Genomic DNA, 9,959 nt, shown 5'->3' with positions numbered 1-9,959 from the left:
TCCTGGCTCTCCTCCCATTTTCCTCTGGGTAACTGCCTCGACCAGGATATACCCACACCCTTGCCCAAAACACAGCTACAGAGACTGCCTTGTCTGAATCATAGTTTTTAAAAAGAAGGATTTTTCTAATCCTTAAATGGTTTTGCATTGCCCTTAGGAGGAAATCCCAAATCCTTAATGTGGCCCACGAGGCCCTGGAGGGTTGTGCCTGCCTTTCCTCCTGCTCAGGCCACACTAGCCTTCTTCCTTCCTTCCTTCCTTCCTTCCTTCCTTCCTTCCTTCCTTCCTTCCTTCCTTCCTTCCTTCCTTCCTTCCTTCCTTCCTTCCTTCCTTCCTTCCTTCCCTCTCTCCCTCCCTCCCTCCTTCCCTCTTTCCCTTCCTTTTTTTTTTTTTTTTTTGAGATGGAGTTTCGTATTTGTTGCCCAGGCTGGAGTACAATGGTGCTGTCTCAGCTCACTGCAACCTCCATCTCCTGGGTTCAAGCAATTCTCCTGCCGCAGCCTCCTGAGTAACTGGGATTACAGGCATGTGCCACCACACCTGGCTAATTTTGTATTTTCAGTAGAGACGGGGTTTCTCTGTGTTGGTTGGGCTGGTCTTGAACTCCTGACCTCAGGTGATCTGCCCGCCTTGGCCTCCCAAAGTGCTGGGATTACAGGCGTGAGCCACCGTGCCCAGCCCCTCCTTTTCTCCTTGTTCTTGTTGTTGTCCTCCTCCTCCTCCTCCTCCTCCTTCTTCTTCCTCTTTCTCTCTCTCTTTCTTTGGCACTTTCTCTCTTTCTTTCTTTTTTGAGACAGGGTCTTGCTCTGCCACCCAGGCTGGAGTGCAATGGCATGATCATAGCTCACTGCAGCCTCAAACTCCTGGACTCAAGCAATCCTCCTGCCTCTGGCTCTCGAGTAACTGGGACTATGGATGTGTGCCCCCACTAGCGGCGAATTTTTTTTTTCTCTGTAGAGATGAGGTCTCACTTATTGCCCAGGCTGGTCTGGAACTCCTGGGCTCCAGAGATCCACCTGCCTTGGCCTCCTAAAGTGTTGGGATTACAGGGATGAGCCATCATGCCTAGCATTGCTATTTTAAGTCATTCAGAGATCCACATACTTATATTAATACAAAGTTCTTTGAACACGTGTGAGGATTTCCATAGGATAAACTCTTAGAAATGGAGTTGCCAGATTACAGGAACCAACCATTTAAAATTGTTGATAGAAATTACTGAATTTATTTCCACAAAGGTTGTACCAGTTTGTGCTCACATCAAGGGTATCCTTCCCCATCACTGGTGTATTAATTGCAATTTTAAACCAGTAGTGAGGTTAAGCATTTTTTCATGTGTTTAATTGTCCTTTATATTTCACCTGTGAACTATTTATTCAAATTATTTGAGCAGTTGAGATAGAATTCCAAATATAAAAAATAAATTCCTATATTTTATTCTATTACTTTAGTGGGGTTTCATGTTTAGATCTTTATTCTATCTGACGTCATTTTTATGAGCTGGGACTTACCTTTACGTTTAATATTTATTACTATTATTTTTTAGAAATAAAAATAAAATTGTCTTTTTCCTACATATTTGAAATACCATCTTTATAACAGATCAAATCTTAAGTACATGTAAGACTATTTCCAGACTTTCTATTCTGTTTCTGCTGACTCTTTTTGTAGATTTCTGGCTCCACCTCATACTGTTTTAATTATTACAGCTCAATAATACATGCCTGGTACCTATTAAGCACTCAACAAATATTTGTTACCCTCTGAATCTACTCTTTTGAATATGCTTTGAAATCCATTTGTCAAGCTATTTAAAAACCCATTGAGATTTTAAATTCTTTTACTTTCAAATTCTTTATACAATTTTTTTTTTTTTTTAGACAGAGTCTTGCTCTGTCACCCAGCTGGAATGGAGTGGTGCAATCTTGACCCACTGCAAGCTCTGCCACCCGGGTTCACACTATTCTCCTGCCTCAACCTCCCGAGTAGCTGGGACTATAGGTGCCCGTCACCACGCCCAGCTAATTTTTTTTATTTTTAGTAGAGACAGGGTTTCACTGTGTTAGCCAGGATGGTCTTGATCTCTTGACCTCGTGATCTGCCCCCCTCAGCCTCCCAAAATGCTGGGATTACAGGTGTGAGCCACCGTGCTCGGTCACAATTTTTTTTTAAATTGATCCACAAACCACACACAGATGGGGTCTTGCTGTGTCTTCCAGGCTGGTTTCAAACTCCTGGGCTCAAGTAATCCTCCTGCCTCCACCTCGCAAATAGCTGGGATTATAGACACATGCCACCACACCAGGCTGCAATTGTATTTTAAGCATATCTTTTATTGATAGCATATATTTGCATTTAGTGTTTTTTAAATCTCATCTGAAAGTACTTAATTGGTGAGTTTCTGTCAATCAATTATTGCTTTACAGATAGATTTAGTCTGGTCATCTTTTGCTGTTTCGGATTGCTTTTTAAATACTCCCTTATTGTTTTTCTTGTTTTCTGTCATTTGCTTTCTGGCTTGTGTTTTGTTTGTTGCTTTTCCCCACTCCTAACAATTTGAAAAATGTAATTGTGCGCAACACACAATTTACCCATGTATCAAACCTGCAGATGTACCCACTGAACATAAAATTAAGTTGCAAAGAAAAAAATGTATAATTTTTCAAAACTATTATTTTACTTTTTTTTGGTTTTGTTTCTTCTCTTTTTTCTTTGCCCCCCTCACTAAAGACAAGACCTCTGTCAATCACCCGGGCTGGAGTGGAGTGGCTCAGTCACAGCTCACTGTTGCCTGGAACTCCTGGGCTCAAGCAACCCTCCCTCTTCAGTTTCCTGAGTAGCTGGCCTATTTTTTAACTTTTAAATAAACATGCTTATGCCTGTGCAATTCCAAAAGTCACTACTTTTAGAGACCAAGAGAGCAATCAGAGAGAAAACAAATAGGGATATTGAAGATCTAAACAATACAATTAATAAATTTGATCTATTAGATATAATTGAACTCCACATCCAACAGAGAATTCATATGCTTTTTAAGCACTAGAACACTAAATTGGCCTAAAAGGAACTGTAATAAATGTCACAGAATCAATATCATATAGACTAAAATTAGAAGTGAATAATAAAAATAAGGCTGAAAAGCACATGACTCTTATAATTTGCTGGCTCTGCTGTCGCTTCTGATCTCTCCTACCTGCTCCTCCCTCCTGGATTGCTGGATGGCTCTGGGAAACTGGAAATTTTTACTCTACATAGCAATTCAGTTCTCCAACATTTCCTCTCAAACTCAGCTCCCAAAACAACTGTCCTCATTGAGAGCCCATCCATGTGCCCAGCGAAACAAAAGGGTCATCTTCTGATTTACCAGGATCCGCCTTCCTAAGAAGCTTTTATTTATTTTTATTTTTATTTATTTATATTTTTGAGACGGAGTCTTGCTCTGTCATCCAGGCTGCAGAGCAGTGGCATGATCTTGGCTCACTGCGACCTCTGCCTCCTGGGTTCAAGCGATTGTTCCGCCTCTGCCTCCTGAGTAGATGGGATTACAGGCGTCCGCCACTGGGTTATTTTTTTTTGTATTTTTAGTAGAGATGGGGTTTCGCCATGTTGGCCAGGCTGGTCACTAACTCCTGATCTCAAGTGATCTGCCCACCTCAGCCTCCCAAACTACTGGGATTGTAGGCATGAGCCACCACGCCCAGCCCTAAAAAGATTTTAATGGTAACTTACACACTAGTAAGCAGTAGCTATTGACCTTCCTTTTCCACTTCCATGAAAAGGAAATAAATCAGCTAAAAACACTGTGGTAATTCCCTCCTGCTTTTTCCCTTTCCCGCTCCACCTTTTGGGCATGTTTTGTTGTTTTTGTTCCTTTCTTAAGTCAACAAATATTTCTTGAGCCCCTGCTGTGTGCCAGGCACAGTGGTGGAAGCTGAAGATGTGGAGGTCAACCAGGCAGCTGTGGTTCCTGCTCTCCTAGAGCTTACAGTCTATCAGGGAGAGAGACACAAACACAAATGATCAGCAAATGAGTGTAACATTGCCCCCGTGGATACTGATGAGAGCCTGTGGTAAGGAGATTTTACTATTAAAGACAATTATTCAATGATACTTGTTAAAGCATGGCAAGGAAGACTTTATTCAAGACCATCACAATAGGCATAGGGACCACTACAGTGGGATTTTGCAATGGGGGAAAGAGCCTGGGCTCAATTCTGAATACAGCATGGGCAAGTGGGAGTTTATCACCAAGAAGCAGGGTGGGGTCAGTGGATGGTAAATGACTAAGAGCAAGCATTGAGGATAAGGGATCATTCTGGCTAAACCAACCTCAAAGGATTCTTGCTACAGTCAGTCCAGGTGATTAGCTATCACCTGGGGGATAGGGGAGGATGAGAAACCCAATCAGATATCAAGGGTGATCGTGATCAGCTATCCAAGGGAGGTGTTCTTGCTGAACTGACTTAGCAAGATTCCTTGCTAAAACTAGATTTTACAAGGAAGTGCACAGGTAGGCCTAGGAGAAAGTTCAGGAGCCTGACTAAAGTTTAGTCAAGCAAAGAATCTTTGTCACTGCCTGGCCAGGGAGTCCAGGGAAGGCTGGACTGTTAGAGGGATGCTGTGGTGATGTCAGTGGTAGGGTAGGAGTTACCTTGGCAAAGAGGAGGGAAGAGTGTGCTGGGAGGACGCAACAGCAGATGCAAAGCCTTTGTGGCAGGAAGGAGCAAGGCAAATGTGAGGGACTGAAAGGAAGCAGTCTGCCTGGGTCATTGTGAGACCGGGAGAGGCTGCAGAGGTGGGCCAGCACCAGGCCACGCACGGCCTGGCAGGTCAGGCTGGGGATGGCTGCCCCTGATTCTTTTTTTTTTTTTTTTTTTGAGACGGAGTCCCGCTCTGTTGCCCAGGCTGGAATGCAGTGGCCGGATCTCAGCTCACTGCAAGCTCCGCCTCCCGGGTTCACGCCATTCTCCTGCCTCAGCCTCCCGAGTAGCTGGGACTACAGGCGCCCGCCACCTCGCCTGGCTAGTTTTTTGTATTTTTTAGTAGAGATGGGGTTTCACCGGGTTAGCCAGGATGGTCTCGATCTCCTGACCTTGTGATCCGCCCGTCTCGGCCTCCCAAAGTGCTGGGATTACAGGCTTGAACCACCACGCCCGGCCGGCTGCCCTGATTCTAAGAGTTGTGAAAAACCATTACGATTATTTTGCTTTTGTTTTTATTTGTGTTGTTAAATATAACATGAATTTAGAAAATCATATCAAGCAAATGTACCATTTAATGAATTACTATAAAGTAAACATCACAGATGGGAGGAAACTAAGGAGACACGATGACTAAATGCAGTATGGGATCCTGGATTGGATCTTGGAACAGAAAAAAAATTAATGGGAAAACTGGTTAAATCTGAATAAAGTCTGTCGTCTAGTTAATTGTATTGTACCAAATGTTGGTTTCTTAGTTTGGACAAAAAAAAAAAAAAGTAGGGAAAAAGTATTATGTACTAGTAAAATGTTAACATGAAGGGAAGCTGAGTGAAGAGTATATGGGAACTTTCTGTACTATCTTTGTAACTTTCTGTAAATCTAAAATTATTCCAAAATAAAAAATAATTTAAGCTGACAAATACCAAAAACATACTCAAATCCAGAAAATAATGTAATTTAAAAATTAACTGCCTTACCTACTTCTGCAGTACTTTTTCCCTATTTTTTTGGGTTTCATTCAATCAAGTCTTTTTTTTTTTTTTTTTTTTTTCTTTTTTTTCTTTTTTTTTTCAGATGGAGTTTTGCTCTTGTCGCCCAGGCTGGAATGCAGTGGCACAATCTTGGCTCACTTCTGCCTTAGCCTCCTAAGTAACTGGGATTACAGTTGTCCGCCACCACACTGGATAGTTCTTTGTACTTTTAGTAGAGATGGGGTTTCACCATGTTGGCCAGGCTGGTCTCGAACTACTGACCTCAGGTGATCCAACTGCCTCATCCTCCCAAAGTGCTAGGATTACAGGTGTGAGCCGCTGTGCCCGCCCTTGATCATGTCTTATATAGCAATGACTTTGTAATATTTTGTAAAGTAAGAATAAAAAGTAATTTAGTCTCGGGAGGCTGAGGCGGGAGAATGGCGTAAACCCGGGAGGCGGAGCTTGCAGTGAGCTGAGATCCGGCCACTGCACTCCAGCCTGGGCGACAGAGCGAGACTCCGTCTCAAAAAAAAAAAAAAAAAAAAAATGTAATTTAGTCTCTTTTTTTTAAATACAGATAAAACCAAAAGATAGTGTTTAGAGCTTGCACTTGGGCACTTGGGATATGTGTTAGACAGCGACATGCACAGCCCAGGTCTCCTCAAAGGCAGATATATCTTTTTTTTTTTTTTTTTTTTTTTTTTTTTTTTTTTTTTTTTGAGATGGAGTCTTGCTCTGTCGCCCGGGCTGGAGTGCAGTGGCCGGTTCTCAGCTCACTGCAAGCTCTGCCTCCCGGGTTTATGCCATTCTCCTGCCTCAGCCTCCGAGTAGCTGGGACTACAAGCGCCCGCCACCTCGCCCGGCTAGTTTTTTGTATTTTTTAGTAGAGACGGGGTTTCACCGTGTTAGCCAGGATGGTCTCGATCTCCTGACCTCGTGATCCACCCGTCTCGGCCTCCCAAAGTGCTGGGATTACAGGCTTGAGCCACCGCGCCCAGCCGGCAGATATATCTTCTTAATTTCCTCTTGTTAATGATAATTTCTTGGTCTTTCCTTGTGTCTCATGATCTTGACACTTTTGAAGGGTACTGATCGGGTATCTTGAAGAATGTCCTTCAATTTGGATATGTCTGATGTTTTTCTCTTGATTAGAAAGCAGCTATGGGTTTTTGGAAAGGCATAGAGGTGATGTGCTTTTTCTTTTTTTTTTTTTTGCGACAGTCTCGCTCTGTCACCCAGGCTGGAGTGCAGTGGCGCAATCTCGGTTCAGTGCAACCTCCGCATCCTGGGTTCAAGCAATTCTCCTATCTCAATCTCCTGAGTAGCTGGGATTACAGGCACCCACCACCATGGCCAACTAATTTTTCTGTATTTTTAGTAGAGATGGGGTTTTGCCATGTTGGCCAGGCTGGTACTGACCTCAAGTGATCCGCCCGCTTAGGCCTCCCAAGTGTTGGGATTACAGGTGTGAGCCACTGTGCCTGATATGCCTTTCTCATGGCTGCATATCGGGGGTTCATGCAGTCCATGGGACTTATAACTGGTGATGTTAATCTGGACCACTTGATGAAGGTGGGGCCTGCCAGGTTTTGCCATTGTAAAATTGTAAAATTGCTGGTTTTCATACTCTGTGCTTTGAAGGTGAGTCTCTGAGTCCAGCCGACACTCAAGGAAAGGGGAATTAAACTCCACCTCTTGGCCAGTGGGGGTAAGGGGGGGCAGTTTCAACATACATTACTTAGAATTCTGTAAGGCAGATTTTTCTCTTTTCTCTCATTTACCTTATTTGTTCAATCATTTATTGGTATCACTATAGATAGATACATGAGTATTTCTTTTATTTCATGGGTTATAATCCAATATGATTGTAATTTATTTTGTGGCCCAAATTGTTCGAGCTCTGACCATTGGGAGCTTGTTTCTGGTTGGCTCCTGTATTCTGCTGACATAGTGCACCTTCCTCACCTCCTTTTCTTCCCTGATGATTTCCTTACTTTTTGGCATTACAAAACGATCCAGGCTAATCTTGTGTTTTCTCTGCCCTAGTCCTATAATCAGACATTTCTCTAAGGAGCCTGGTTCTTTGTATTGGAGGATGGTAGTTAGGAACCATAATCTGAGTGCTAGACGTGCTCATTGCTACTGGGGTATTTACCTATTTAAAAAACTGTGCTTTTCAGGTTTTAAGGTTCCTCTTCTATCTTCTAGCTCTTCCTTTTTTTTTTTTTTTTTTTTTTGCAATTTGTTGAAAAAACCTGGATTGTTGGTCCTATGGTTTCCCATAGTCTGAATTTTGCTGATTGCATCCCTACGTTATTGGTTTAATGATTTTCTCTGTCCCATATATTTCCTGTAAATTTATATATGGTTGGATATAGAGGCTTGATCAGATTCTGGTTAAATTGGGGGGTGGGGCAAGACTACCTCATAGATGGTGGTGTATTCTTCCATCAGCAGGCACACAGTTCCTAGTTATCTCTTTTAGTCAACAGCCACTGACAATCACTGCTTAGATCCATTAATTCATTATGGGCTATGAAATGGTGCTATTCCAACTCAATTATTCCTTCTTCATTCATTTTCTGAAACACTTCTATATTTCAAATATTTGTCTTGCTATTCTTATTGGTGCTGAATTTGTTGTGCCTTTGTCCAGTAGAAGCATCTTGAGTTGGCTCTGGAATCCTTTTGATGCAATCCTGGTGGTCTTGAATGGCTTTCCTTCAATATGGCGTCTGGGAAGCAGGAAAAAGGTAATGCCCTCTGCAGCATCTAGGTGGCAGTGCTTCCTTCCCTTGAAAAAAAAAACACTAAGTTTCTGGTTAGGGCCTTCAAAGATTCACCAAGAGGGAATAAAGGAGAGGGAGCAGGTGGGGATGGGGAAGATAATGAGTTCAACTTACAATTTTTTTTTTTTTTTTTTTTGGAGATGGAATCTCACTCTGTTACCCAAGCTGGAGTGCAGTGGCACAATCTCGGCTCACTGCAAGCTCTGCTTCCTGGGTTCACACCATTCTCCTGCCTCAGCCTCCTGAGTAGCTGGGACCACAGGCGCCTGCCATCATGCCTGGCTAGTTTTTTGTATTTTTTTTAGTAGAGACGGGGTTTCACTGTGTTGGCCAGGATGGTCTCCATCTCCTGACCCGTGATCAGCCCGCCTCGGCCTCCCAAAATGCTGGGATTAGAGCCACTGCGTACGGCCTCAACTTATAATTTTTGTTATGGGCTGAATTGTGTGCCCTCAAAATTCATATATTGAAATCCTAACCCCAGTTTCCCAGAAGCCCCAGAATGTGACTATACTTGGAGATAGGGTCTCTTTTTTTTTTTTTTTTTTTTTTTTTTTTTAAGACAGAGTCTTACTCTTCCTGGCGTGATCTTGGCTCACTGCAATCTCCACCTCCTGGGTTCAGATGATTCTCCTGCCTCAGCCTCCTGAGTAGCTGGGATTACAGGCATGCACCATCACGCCCAGCTAATTTTTGTACTTTTAGTAGAGATGGGGTTTCACCATGTTGACCACACTGGTCTCAAACTCCTGACCTCAAGTGGTCCACCCGCCTGGACCTCCTAAAGTGCCGGGATTACAGGTGTGAGCCACTGCACCCGGCCTGAACATATAGTCTTTAAAGAAGTGATTAGGGTAAAATAAGGTCACATTAATGGGGCCTAATTCAATATGACTGGTGTCTTTGTAAGAAAAGGAGGCTAGAGCTGAGAGTGGTGACTGAGAGGTAATCCCAGCACTTTGGGAGGCTGAGGCTGGAGGATTACTTGAAGCCAGGTGTGCAAGACCAACCGAGTCAGCATAGTGAGACTTCAGTCTCTACAAAGGTAAAAAATTAGCCAGGTGTGGTGGTGCATACCTATAGTACCAGCTACTTGAGAGGCTGAGGAGAGATCACTTGAACCCAGAAATTCAAGGCTGCAGTGAGCTATGATTGTGCCACTGCACTGTAGCCTGGGCAACAGAGCAAAACCCTGCCTCTAAAAATAAATACATAAATTTTAAAAAGATAACAGGAGATAGGACATAATAAATACACAGACTGAGAAACAACCGTATGAGATCACATAAGAAGGTGGCCATCTGCAAGACAAAGAGAGAGGCCTCAGAAGAAACTAAACCTGCCAACACCTTGATCTTGAACTTCCAGCCTCCAGAACTGTGAAAAAATACATTTCTGCTGTTTAGTCACCAGTCTGTGATATTTTGTTATGGCAGACCTAGCAAACTAATAAAATTTGTTGAATTTGAAAGTATGCGTGGGTATACAATAAA

This window comes from Rhinopithecus roxellana, chromosome 17 (genome assembly GCF_007565055.1).
Source record: "Rhinopithecus roxellana isolate Shanxi Qingling chromosome 17, ASM756505v1, whole genome shotgun sequence".
Lineage (NCBI taxonomy): Eukaryota > Metazoa > Chordata > Mammalia > Primates > Cercopithecidae > Rhinopithecus > Rhinopithecus roxellana.
The sequence above is the reverse complement of the archived record's forward strand: the minus strand, read 5'-3'. Positions refer to the sequence as shown.